Below are 14,253 nucleotides of genomic sequence, written 5' to 3'. Positions count from 1 at the left end.
AATTTTTTTTTATGTTTCAACAATTAAATGTAATCTGACTTTTTTTTTTCAAATGTGCATAACTCACTCAATTTAACTTGTTTTGACCTGAATCTTTTTCCTACATGTAGATTAGGATTTGTAGTTAAGTTTAGACTATAAAAATGCTTGATTTGGTGATAGTTTCATTTTATTTACCTCTTTTTATAGTTTATTTTAGCACATTCCATATCATTTTAGTTAATCTTCATGCATATTTTCTCTTTTTGTTATTTTTCTCCTTTACCGGGTGCTTTCCAGTCTTTTGAGCTTATTTGCAGGATTTATCGAAGACTATTTTTTATTGGAGGTGTGGAAGGAGTTCGGGATTATTGGGGGCTTGCAATTTGTTCGTGGACTTGAAGTGTGGCGATTGGGCTCAGTGTCAGTATAAGCGAGATGCGCGTTGGATTAAATTTTGGACGGGGACTCGAGTTGAAGAGGATTGAAGGAGTATTGGACCATCATTGGAGGCTTTAGAATAACACAATTGGGCTCCCAAGAGTTGTGCATGTGGGTTGAAGTGTGAATGAGAAGATTGGGCTAGAATATATTCTAAATGGGCCAAGTCCCACAATCAGCGAGACCCACGCGGTCCGTGTGGATCTACAAACGGTCCGCATGGATCGTGCTGAAGTGAATCCGAGTTTTGACTTTTTGACTCTATTTTGGGAAGGTTGGTGGGTAGCTTTCGAATCCGGAAATGAGGCCTTTTTGCTGGAATTGGAGCATTATTCATCATCAACACCTTGAAGAACTACTCTTTTGCTCTCAAGAACACTTGGGAAGAACTTGAAGATTTTGAAGTTTGGTGTTATTTCATTTCATCTTACACTTAGAACAATGTTTGGTATTTCTAAACTACCTTGTATTTCTTTTATTTTGGCCATGCTTGGCTAAATTCTCATTTGGTTAATTAGGGTTTAATCCCATGGATGATTGGTTACTTTGAAGACTAAATGTTATCTTGTGTTTGAAGTTTATGGAAATGTTTTCTAGTTAAACATCTTATTATGTTTGTTTATCTTAGATCATGAGCTTGGATGAATAATTTTTTTTTGTTGATTAATTTCTTGGTTAAGTAATGGAATTTGAAGTTGGTAAGCAACAAATGGTTTCTATGTTTGTTTTCATTTCATTTAAATCATGGGAATGCTTCCTCCATAATGATAATGTAAGCATTTGATTATCTTATGGACTTGGTAACTCTTAGAACTCAAAGCTAATTGATTTTCACAAGATTATATGCTTCATTGATTTTGTGACTTTAATTAAGGGAATGTGTTAGAGCTCATCTAACCATTTTAATATCTAATAAGAGTTGAGGTAATTTGTGCTTATGAATTGCTATAGCCAAGTTAAAACAATTCACAAGTGTTATTCCTTTTAGTCTAATGATAAGTCAACCATGTCATCCATGTGGTGTACCCAAAATCAACCAATTTCACTTCATTGAATTTAATCAAATCTTTTACTTGTTACTTGTCATATTTACATTCTAGCTAGTTTTAATTTTGTCAAACAATCAAAAAGAATTAACCCCCCCCCCCCATTTTACTTTCACTTTTTTTTACAAGTGATTAACATAGAGATTTAAATCGAACCAATCTCCGTGGATACGATCCCTTTACCAATATTAACTATTTTAGTCTGTAATATTTAGGGTATTTATTTTATTGGCCTCGACAACCACCATTTGGTTAAAAATTGAATGAGTTACAAGCCCTGCAAGGAAGGGTGTCAAATCAGAATTTTTTTATGTTTCAGCAATTAAATGTAATCTGACTTTGTTGTTCAAATGTGCATAACTCACTCAATTTAACTTATTTTGACCTGAATATTTTTCCTACATGTAGATTAGGATTTGTAGTTAAGATTAGACTATAAAAACGCTTGATTTGGTTAAAAATTGAATGAGTTACAAGCCCTGCAAAAGAAGGGTGTCAAATCAGAATTTTTTTTTATGTTTCAACAATTAAATGTAATCTGACTTTTTTTTTTCAAATGTGCATAACTCACTCAATTTAACTTGTTTTGACCTGAATCTTTTTCCTACATGTAGATTAGGATTTGTAGTTAAGTTTAGACTATAAAAATGCTTGATTTGGTGATAGTTTCATTTTATTTACCTCTTTTTATAGTTTATTTTAGCACATTCCATATCATTTTAGTTAATCTTCATGCATATTTTCTCTTTTTGTTATTTTTCTCCTTTACCGGGTGCTTTCCAGTCTTTTGAGCTTATTTGCAGGATTTATCGAAGACTATTTTTTATTGGAGGTGTGGAAGGAGTTCGGGATTATTGGGGGCTTGCAATTTGTTCGTGGACTTGAAGTGTGGCGATTGGGCTCAGTGTCAGTATAAGCGAGATGCGCGTTGGATTAAATTTTGGACGGGGACTCGAGTTGAAGAGGATTGAAGGAGTATTGGACCATCATTGGAGGCTTTAGAATAACACAATTGGGCTCCCAAGAGTTGTGCATGTGGGTTGAAGTGTGAATGAGAAGATTGGGCTAGAATATATTCTAAATGGGCCAAGTCCCACAATCAGCGAGACCCACGCGGTCCGTGTGGATCTACAAACGGTCCGCATGGATCGTGCTGAAGTGAATCCGAGTTTTGACTTTTTGACTCTATTTTGGGAAGGTTGGTGGGTAGCTTTCGAATCCGGAAATGAGGCCTTTTTGCTGGAATTGGAGCATTATTCATCATCAACACCTTGAAGAACTACTCTTTTGCTCTCAAGAACACTTGGGAAGAACTTGAAGATTTTGAAGTTTGGTGTTATTTCATTTCATCTTACACTTAGAACAATGTTTGGTATTTCTAAACTACCTTGTATTTCTTTTATTTTGGCCATGCTTGGCTAAATTCTCATTTGGTTAATTAGGGTTTAATCCCATGGATGATTGGTTACTTTGAAGACTAAATGTTATCTTGTGTATGAAGTTTATGGAAATGTTTTCTAGTTAAACATCTTATTATGTTTGTTTATCTTAGATCATGAGCTTGGATGAATAATTTTTTTTTGTTGATTAATTTCTTGGTTAAGTAATGGAATTTGAAGTTGGTAAGCAACAAATGGTTTCTATGTTTGTTTTCATTTCATTTAAATCATGGGAATGTTTCCTCCATAATGATAATGTAAGCATTTGATTATCTTATGGACTTGGTAACTCTTAGAACTCAAAGCTAATTGATTTTCACAAGATTATATGCTTCATTGATTTTGTGACTTTAATTAAGGGAATGTGTTAGAGCTCATCTAACCATTTTAATATCTAATAAGAGTTGAGGTAATTTGTGCTTATGAATTGCTATAGCCAAGTTAAAACAATTCACAAGTGTTATTCCTTTTAGTCTAATGATAAGTCAACCATGTCATCCATGTGGTGTACCCAAAATCAACCAATTTCACTTCATTGAATTTAATCAAATCTTTTACTTGTTACTTGTCATATTTACATTCTAGCTAGTTTTAATTTTGTCAAACAATCAAAAAGAATTAACCCCCCCCCCCCCCATTTTACTTTCACTTTTTTTTACAAGTGATTGACATAGAGATTTAAATCGAACCAATCTCCGTGGATACGATCCCTTTACCACTATTAACTATTTTAGTCTGTAATATTTAGGGTATTTATTTTATTGGCCTCGACAACCACCATTTGGTTAAAAATTGAATGAGTTACAAGCCCTGCAAGGAAGGGTGTCAAATCAGAATTTTTTTATGTTTCAGCAATTAAATGTAATCTGACTTTTTTGTTCAAATGTGCATAACTCACTCAATTTAACTTATTTTGACCTGAATATTTTTCCTACATGTAGATTAGGATTTGTAGTTAAGATTAGACTATAAAAACGCTTGATTTGGTTAAAAATTGAATGAGTTACAAGCCCCACAAGGAAGGGTGTCAAATTAGAATTTTTTTTATGTTACAACAATTAAACGTAATCTGACTTTGTTGTTCAAATGTGCATAACTCACTCAACTTAAGGTTTTTTGACCTGAATCTTTTTCCTGCACGTAGTTTAGGTTTTGTAGTTAAGTTTAGACTATAAAAACGCTTGATTTGGTTAAAAATTAAATGAGTTACAAGCCCCGCAAGGAAGCGTGTCAAATCAGACTAGTTCCAAAATCGAAAACCTGGCAAAAACGGGACCCATAACCGAAACCGATAGAACCGCCGGGCCGGTTCGGTTCTTGATTTTGGCCGAAGCCGGTTCCGGGGTCTGGTCCGGGTCGGGCCGCTTCCGACCGGTTCGGTCCGTTTGCTCATGCCTAGGTACGCTTCCTTCCTTGAGGATGATCGCGTGTTCATGGCCCCACTGAGAGGGAATCCCAAAAGGCATCTCGAACACTTCACTGTAGGTGTTAATTATAGTTTGAATCTCTGCTGAGAGATCCATCTCCGCGCCTATTTCTTCTTTCGCGTTTATATTAGGGGTGGAATTGGTACGATACCAATTTATTTTTCTCTAAACCGTGTACCGTACCAACTATAATTGGTATAAAAAAAATTCTACCGGTACCGTACCAAGTATACTTGGTACCAATTTATTTGGCTACCAACATGTTTGGTTGGTACAAATTGGTAATGGTATATACCAACTTCTTTTAATTTTCTATTGTAAGATTTAAAAATAAGCAAAGACATCGGGATTTTGATGTTTTGTATAGAAATTAGTTATGTAGTTCTTTTTGTTTACAAAAGAATTCTACTAAAGCAAAGACATCGAGATTTTGATGTTTAGTATAGAAATTAGTTACGTAGTTATTTTTGTTTACAAAATAATTATACTAAAGTAATGCTAAAGTAACGTTTTAATTTTGTGCTTTAACGTGGTAATAACTATTGACTAATACAATCAAATGACTAATATAATGTTATTAAAACTGTAAATACTAAACACAATTAATAGTTGAAATATACGATTTCATATATATATATATATATATATATATATATATATATATATATATATATATATATATATATATAAAATAAATGAATTGGTTGGTACGGTATTACCATGGTATTCAAATTTTTGTACCATTACCGTACCAACATTGATCAATTGGTATGGTACTACCAACCGAACATGTTGGCTACCAAATGTATTGGCTACCAAGTTTCTTGGTTCGGTTGGTAACATGTTGGTTGGTTTTCCGTGGTATAATTTTGCCAGCCCTAGTTTATATGGACCATGTACCCCTCCACTTCGTGCTTCAAAATCTTACAAAGTGTTTTACAATAGGTTAGAGTTTTAGATAAACTAGGATCACCTTTAATTGTTACAAGACAACTCCCGTCCCATGATTTCATCCAGAGCTCGTGCCAATTCATTGTCATGTCACCCAAGTTATGTAACAATTTTATGCCCAAAATCATGTCTGATTCACGAAGTTCAAAAGGTAGGAATTCTTAAATGATTTGCAATTTTGGAAAGTTTAACATGATTCATTTGCATGTTTCCAGCTCGCAACCATCATCCCATTACCTAGTTTCATTTTGACTGTATTGGAACCAAAAGCCTCCACTCCTAGCTTCTTGATTAGTTTGGTGGAAACAAAATGTGGGTGACACCATTTTCGATAAGCACCACCACTTTCATGCCTCTCATCTATCCTTTTACTTTCATCTTGTGTGGCGAGGTGAGTCTGCTGACTGAATTTAACGATAATTCAGCCATATCAAAGTGTGCATGTTCCAGGTCATCTTCTTCTTCCCCTTCCCCTTCGCCTCCTTATTTTTCTTCTTCTTCTTCAACAATCAACACTTTTTTTTATTCTAGGAAAACGGTGTCCCGACCCAAACTTTCCATCGCACCTAAAGCATAAACTGTTTGCGTGTTTCTCTGCGATTTCTGTCTCAGTGAGACGTTTAAACAGACCCATATACCCCCTTCCTTCTTGACTGTTTTCTGGTTGCCAAATTATAATGGCATGTCGGGTTTGAACTGACTGCTGGTGCTGCCTCTTACCATTCCACCCCATGTTTTTGACACTCCACCATTCTTGTTTTCTTTGATTCTTACCGCTACCTTCATGGCCTTTCATAAACTTTTGGGTTCCATTATTATTGTTGTTGATCTCAACTCGGATTTCAATCCATTAATAAATGTTGCTTCCAGAACCTCTTCAGGAAAGTCAAGTATTTGTCCAGCTAATTTATCAAACTCGCACACATAGTCATGAGTCGTTCCTACTTGTTAAATTGACAAGAATTGTTGGTAAAAATTACCTTCGTATGATGGTTGAAAGTGAACCAATAGCTTCTTCTTGATATTTTCCTATGTATGGCATGGCGATCGTTCCTCCACCCATAGCAAGTGCAGACCCCTCCATGCATAAACATGTTGCCCTCAATTGATCCTTCTTGCTGATCCCCTGCACTTCAAAGTACCTCTTGACCCGATAAATCCATCCATACGCATCTGCCCTTGAAAAGATAGGCATCTTGATTTTTCGGGAATCACATAATGAGTCCTTGTTCTTTCCCTTGTGAAAACCAGAACCCACGTGATCACTAGAATCCTTGGATTTGTCATCATCACTGTCCGACGACTCTCTCTCACTATCAGACTCTTTCTTCTTCTTTTTCTTCTTGTCCCGCTCGACCTTCAGGTCCTTGATCGATTCCAAAATCTCCTGAAGTTGCATCGCCACCTCCACCCGATGACTTTCTACTTCCTCTCCCATCTTGGATACATCTGACTCAAGCAATTCAATGCGATCAGTATTATTGAGCTTTGTTCCAATCTCCCAAAAAAAAACAATTTAAATGAACCAATTAAAAAAACTATAAAGATAATGTTGCATGAACAATACTTCTCGATGAACAACACCGTCATGAACAGTGTTCTGGTGAATATTGTTGTGTGAACAGTAATTCTGGTAAACAGTGTCGTTTCTAGAATCGATGCTCTGATACCAATTGATACACACACCACTTGGTATAACCTATATTTGAGCCAAAGGTAGACTCCACAAGAGATAAACTTCAATATTTTTTCTTACATAAGAAGATAAATCTAATAAAATACGATACTTATAGCAAAGAAAAAGGAAACCCAATAAGACCCAATTACCAATCCAAACATAAAAGATAAACTCCTAAAATTAATAAATAAATCCAATTGCTAAAATAAACAAACTTAAATTAATTACTAAAAAGCCCCTGGGCCCTTTTTACTTTCGCCTCCTGTATATCACACCAAAGCGACCTGTGACATCACATGGATCATATCAACTATAAACTATAAAATACTGCTTTTATTATTATTCAATATTGCTTACATTGCTGATTAAACAATTAATAACCATTTATTTTATTTCCGTTGATTTTCATTGATTCATTGATTGTAATTAAAATGCTTTAATCCTATTGTTGATTCCATTATTGGAAGTGATTTTATTCCATTATTGGAAGTGATTTTATTCCACCAATGACTTATTGGAAAGCAAGTATAAAACAACTTACTTAATTTTTTTTTTATTTTTAACATCTAATTTTTTTCTTTTCTTTTTCTCAAACCAATAGGCAGACAATGGGTGATTCTGACTTCACATGAGTACATTGTGCTATGCCGACAATAGAGTAAGCTCGTACTTTTCATTTTGTATTTATTTTTATATGTTATAACAACAAAAATAGAGTAAGCTCATATACCGTCGTCGTCGCCACCGCCACATTGAATGTAGGGTGCTTGATGCTTATGATCATTCCACGGTAAATTATTTCAAATATAATCATGTATTTGGATGACTTACTCAATACGAAAGACAAATAAATATGTATATGTAACATTTCCATTATAATTGGCCTCATAATCTTATATCGAATGACTGATAATTTTTTGTGTTTTTATGTAAAGCTATGTTTTTAATTTTAAACAAAATGAATTCTATTCAACTCTATGTAAAATCGGTAAGATTTGGTTAAGGTTTAGATAGGTAATCGAGACTTAAACGTAAAAAACTTATAGAAAAACTCACCTTTTGTGAACTATGCTTTTAGGGCTTGTTAGGGTTAACAAATCGGCCCGCTTTTGCTGGACTCAACCGCTTATATCTCCTTTTTCGTTGGATGTAGAAGAAATTGAGGTTCGTTGCACATCCGAGACTATAGAGTTAGGATTCCATCTACGTATCTTAAAAAATCTCAGAAATTCCATACGGGCGCCAACAAAGAAGGATGTGATTGATGGATTTAAGAAATTAGAGGAGATATCGACGAAATTTTAGGGAGGAGGAGCAGTAGCAGGCGACTGTGAAGAATAGAGACAAAGCAACTGGATGATGACCACACAAAAATTGTGAATAAAGAAATCAACGGAGGAAGCGTCTCAGATATATCCATTTAGGAAATATTTGAGTCGATGAAGAAACAGATGACTGAAGAAGAATCGAGGTGGACACACTATATTTGCAAGACTCCAAAATTCAGTCACAAGTCGCGTGATGAGATTTAATCTATATAGAAATGTAATTAAATGTTATATATATATATATATATATATATATATATATATATATATATATATATATATATATATATATATATATCTTTTAAATATTTAATTTAAACGAATAAAACTTCAAAAATATATTTGAACAAGTAAAAGAATTCTTAAATCATAAAATCAAAAATAATAAATTAAACAAATAATAATAAAAATAAATAATAAAATTATAAGATTATAAATAGGACAATAATATTTTTATATCAACTAATTTATATTAAAAAGTAGAGAAATAAACATGGTGTTTATAATGTTGATGTGAACGAAATGACATCATTTTTTTTTTAAAGATTAGGATAAGTTTTGTAAAATCATCCTCTGTCCATTGTTTCATAGTAAGCAAGTGTTTGAAAATAATTCAAAATTAAAACATAGCTTGTGAATAAAAAATATAATTTGTTGTAACTTTAATTTCAAGAAAATATCAATCAATCTAAGTAGACATCTACTATTTATTTAAAACTATTAAATAAAAAGTGCTATTATATGGCTAAGAGTATTAAGTCCCGCCTCCTCTATACGATTATTATTTCCATCCTTATTAATATCAATATATTAACTCTTTCAAAAAAAATCATATTATATATATATATATATATATATATATATATATATATATATATATATATATATATATATATATATATACCTCTTCTAATAAATGAAACTTAAAAATAACACGTGTCAGTTGTTTAAAATGTCTCTTTGACACGTGTCATTTTTCTATGATGGTTATTATTTTTTTTTTTTGTAACAAATCAAATTCAATTCAAATTTAAAAAATACAAAATCATATCCTAATAACATTATTATGTTTATTTTTATTAACAAATTAATTCATAATTACTTACAATCGACAATATCTTGGTTTTTTTTTACATTTTTTTTTATCGATATAAAAATTTTAAATATACCGACCATGGTTTCCACGAGTTATAACCTAGTATGTATATATATATATATATATATATATATATATATATATATATATCACCATTATTCTAATAAAAGAATAGTTTTATTCTCATTTTGACATGTGTCACCATATTAGGTCTTCATAATTAGTGTATATTTTATTTTTCTTTTATCATGTGTCAACCTATTACGTCTCCTAATTAATGCATGTCACTTTCAACCTACAACGGAGCCTTCGTGCTTCAAGTAACTGTCGGATGGTTGCAACAGACCCAACAGTAGCAGCAACATTTATCTTCCTTGAAATACTCTGAATAGTACTCAGCAACGGTGTGGCAAAGTTATCGGAGCAATATATCAAGTCAGACATTATGTTATTCCTCTTAGGCTGGTACCGAAATTTCTTGAACAAAGAATTAAACCCACAACAGAATCTCTTAAACAAAGAACAAACAATAGCAAGGATACTGTTAACAGAAGTAAAATCATTTGAATTGATAGCCATTTCAAGACTGGACTCAAATTCAGGAAGCAAAACCTGCCAAAACTCAGGAAAATCATGGTCTCCAATCACAGCTATGGCTTCGCTAAGCTCGTCCTGGATTTTCCGGGTGGCGGAGAGCATAACAGGCACTATTAGAGTCCTAATTTTCTCTTTTTCACCATCGGAAATATGGATGTCAGATGAGGACATCCACCGGGTTTTAAGATGGTTCGTAAAGTTAATAGCAGCGTATTGGCGGGTCTGCTCGTCAATGGAAGGTTCAGCAACCAGGCTAAGAACGACAATGATGTAGTTAGGAGTATCGGCGGAGTAGGATAACTTTTCCTCAGCATGGCGGCAGATTTCGGGTTGAGGGAAGAGTGTATCGAGGAAAGATTGTGACATAACCTGTGGTGTTTGTGGATTCCAATCCATCTAGGGTTTTTACAAGATTGAAGTGACTGAATATCAGAAGTACATGATAAAGATCTACTGAGATTTCAAACAGTGATAGGTAATAGGGATCGAAATCTGGAAAGAAACCAAAAATAAATAAATAAATAAGAAACACCACACCTGCCTTGGAAGAAAAGTTCAATTTGAAGCGCTGAAGATGGCGAAGAATGAAAAAATTAAAAGAGGGGCAAAGGCATTTTTAGGTTTTATCGATCAAAAGAGATAGGGTAAATTTGTAGACACCTCCAAACTTTTATATAATGATGGTGGTGCTCAGTAGCCGGTGATTGGATTGTCGGCGTGAAGGGGTCTTCAACAGGAGACGACCTCCTCGCAAATTGATGACGACTGTACATAAGAAAAGAAATTAGGTTAAAATTGAATGCTAACATGATTATATGACTATTTGTGGAAGCTATTTATCAAATTACTAAAATACCCTTGTTTATTTATTTAATTATTTAAATTTCTATTTAATTTTGATTGTCTCACAATTATGCATATAATAACACAATAAATACTTTAAACACTTGAACCTATCTCTCTCTCTCTCTCCCCCTATATATATATATATATATATATATATATATATATATATAGGATGGTTCAATTGAGAAAAAAACAGGTTGAGAATGGGGGAATCATTCTCAGCCAATCAGTTAATTAGCATCTTAACATAAAATACACGGTGGCAAACTTGTAAATATGATATAATGTCCTTCAATCACAGAGACGTAACTATGTATAATTAGATAACAGTTCAACTATATTACTAATCCATCGTTTATCATCCAAATTTCTTCTCCAACCTTCAACGATCATCTAGATTTCTTCAATTAAATCATCGATCAACATCATCCAGTGTTAATCAATCATTGATCTTCATCAATAACACGTTTATCAACACCATTTAATAGTAGACAACAGAAATTCGTTTTTGGTTCTTTCAATCCAACCTTCAATTCTGCTTGAATACGAGTATATCTTCAACATCTACGGTTAATTATACTCCCAACATCATTAGATCAACATCATCATAATCAACAACAGTTCCACTTCATATCATCCATTCAACATCGATCATCAAACGAAACTTTGAAATTAAGGTTAGAAAAACATCAAATCATTTTTTTTTTGAAAAATTTCATATAATTCTCTATTAATCTACTATTTTGTAAGTTTTAAATAGTCAAAGTATTGTATTTTTAGCATTTAAAAAAAAACTAAGTTGTATGCACTCCAACTATTTGATGAAATGCATAAACTAAATTACCACGTTATATTCACATATGAATATGTTTTTGTACCTGAATCAGTATATGATTATTAAAATACAAAACAAATATGCAAGTATGTATGTTATTCATATGTGAATAACATATAAAAATTATATATATTTGTGAATACACCTTGTAATATTCATATGTGAATATACTGTGTAATATTCACATATGAATATATCATCTAATATTCATAAGTGAATATTAAATGTAATATTTACAAGTGAATATAATATGTAATATTCATATGTGATATACCATGTAATATTATGTAATATTCACATATAAAGATACCATCTAATATTCATAAATGAATATACCATCTAATATTCACAAGTGAATATACTATGTAATATTCATATTCACAAGTGTATATACTATATAATATTCATATGTGAATATACTGTGTAAATCGCTATTATTATGAACTAACAATATATTTTTTTTATTATTTTTCATGTGCATTCACATGTTTTTTCAGGTGTGGATATAACTCAATAAATGAATAGTATTTCAATCAATGGTTGGTTCATATCCCAGTGGTTGACGATTGATTGACGTAATTGAGAAGATATCATTGACGAAGACAATATATTTTTATATTCATGAGTAAATGTTATGCAATTTAATATATTCTTCATTTTGATCGTGTTAACTTCAAATGAGAATGATATTCATTAACCAATACAATGTCGTTTGTCTTAGTATAATGTTGAATTTACATGTAAAATAATATTGTTATAATATTCAAAAAAAAACTATTCACAAACCAATTCTTATAGTGTATTATTTATTTTTATATATAAATGTTTTATTCACAAAATAAATAAATCAACATGTATAGTTTATTCACATAAATAAAAATAACATATTATAATCATGTTTTTACTTAGTAACATCATCAGTAAATATGTCATAGTGATTTCTAAACCTTATTCATATATGATTAAATAACATGTCATGATGATGTCATCACTAGTAGAAATGAAAATTCAGTGACATCACCAAAAAATTTGCCGCAATGAAGTTTAGTCTCGGAATTGGACGAAATTCGCATATTTGATGTAAAATGGTGCGATTTACAAAACTCACCGCTTCGCCGTGACATACGATGTTTTTTGGCCATTCGGGACTGTTTAGGGCCTCAAAATGACGTTTTTCTATTTTTATAATTTTCCGAGAAAAAAGTTATCATTTATTCACAAATGAACATAACATTAATAAAAAAAATATGCTTATATATTAACTTATTAACCTAAAAAGATTAGTTGTATGTGAATAAATATATATTCTTATGAAATACTTTTTTTATCTTTAATTTTATATATTTTGTAGTTCTTGGTTTTATTGACAGTTTTATTCATTTGTGAATTATACATATATATTCACATTTGATTATTACATATTCATTTGTGAATATTACATATGTTCACATGTGGATATAATTCTTATATGTTATTCACATATGAATTACAAACTTGCTTAGGACCTCAAAATGACGTATTTTTTTCCCCGAAAAAATACGTTATCATTTATGAATATTACATGTATTCATTTGTGAATATTAAATGTATTCGCATGTGAATATATTTTTTATATATTATTCGCATATGAATTACATAATTGCTCTGTGTTTTTAAAAGACATACATTGATTCTCGTGTAAAGGCATATTCACATGTGAATATTACGTGATATATTTAGTTTATGCATTCCATCGAACAGTTGGCGTTCAAATAAATTAACTTATATAACTATGGTAAAAAATTCACAATTGAAGCCAATAATTACAAAACAATTCAAATCCTATCAAAGTCGATCAATAATCAATATGTTTAGATCAAAAATTGTGAAAAAAAATGTATGAAAAATGAAGTTTTTCAAACCTGAAAAACGATTTTTAAAAAAATTCTTCAAATATATGGTTATGTTCATGAACTTTCGATTGCTATCTGTTGTTGATATTGGTGAAGGTTCCTTTGATGAAGTTTCGATGATTGGTGATCGCTAAATGATGTGAAATCGATAAATATGGATTATTTTTAACGATTTTGCTTGATGTCAATGAAACTGGACAAGATTGAATCACAATTTACTCTTAATAGTACGAATAAATGCTTTTAGTGAGGAATCACAACATTTTGATGAATAAACAAAGATTTTTGATGAAGAATTGATGTTTTTATGAAGTGTCGATGTCACTTTTTTATGAAGAACATGTGACTTTGATAGCGAACAAGTAGTAGAACGTATGATGTTGATGAAGAACATATAATGTTGATGAAGAACACAGAGGAACGATCGAGATGAATGAATAACATATGATAGATAAACGATCCAGAAGAAATGGTATCTGTGATTGAAGGTTAATATATCATATCTACAAGTTTGCCACCGTGTATTTTATGCTAAGATGCTAATTAAATAATTGGCTGAGAATGATTCCCCCATTCTCAACATTTTTTATTTTCTCAATTAAACTTATCTCTCTCTCTCTCTCTCTCTATATATATATATATATATATATATATATATATATATATATATATATATATATATATATATATATATATAT

General features: G+C 31.6%; 1 long non-coding RNA gene and 1 pseudogene across 2 annotated transcripts; both read right to left on the bottom strand.

Moving 5' to 3' along the window:
* Window positions 1-5,214: 5,214 nt before the first annotated feature.
* LOC145159755 (uncharacterized) lies at window positions 5,215-8,479 on the bottom strand. Of its 2 annotated transcripts, XR_013737901.1 has the most exons (3): window positions 8,018-8,479; window positions 6,851-7,245; window positions 5,215-6,732 (listed from the first exon to the last, which is right to left on the bottom strand). It is a non-coding gene; the product is annotated as an uncharacterized LOC145159755 (long non-coding RNA). The 2 variants fall into 2 exon arrangements; XR_013737900.1 differs by having other exon boundaries at window positions 5,215-7,245.
* A 1,176-nt stretch (window positions 8,480-9,655) lies between these two features.
* LOC145157974 (exportin-2 pseudogene) lies at window positions 9,656-10,378 on the bottom strand (annotated as a pseudogene).
* Window positions 10,379-14,253: the final 3,875 nt, after the last annotated feature.

The sequence above is a fragment of the Lactuca virosa genome, chromosome 2, assembly GCF_052849685.1.
Source record: "Lactuca virosa cultivar CGN04683 chromosome 2, Lactuca_virosa_CGN04683_v6, whole genome shotgun sequence".
Lineage (NCBI taxonomy): Eukaryota > Viridiplantae > Streptophyta > Magnoliopsida > Asterales > Asteraceae > Lactuca > Lactuca virosa.
The sequence above is the reverse complement of the archived record's forward strand: the minus strand, read 5'-3'. Positions and strand labels throughout refer to the sequence as shown.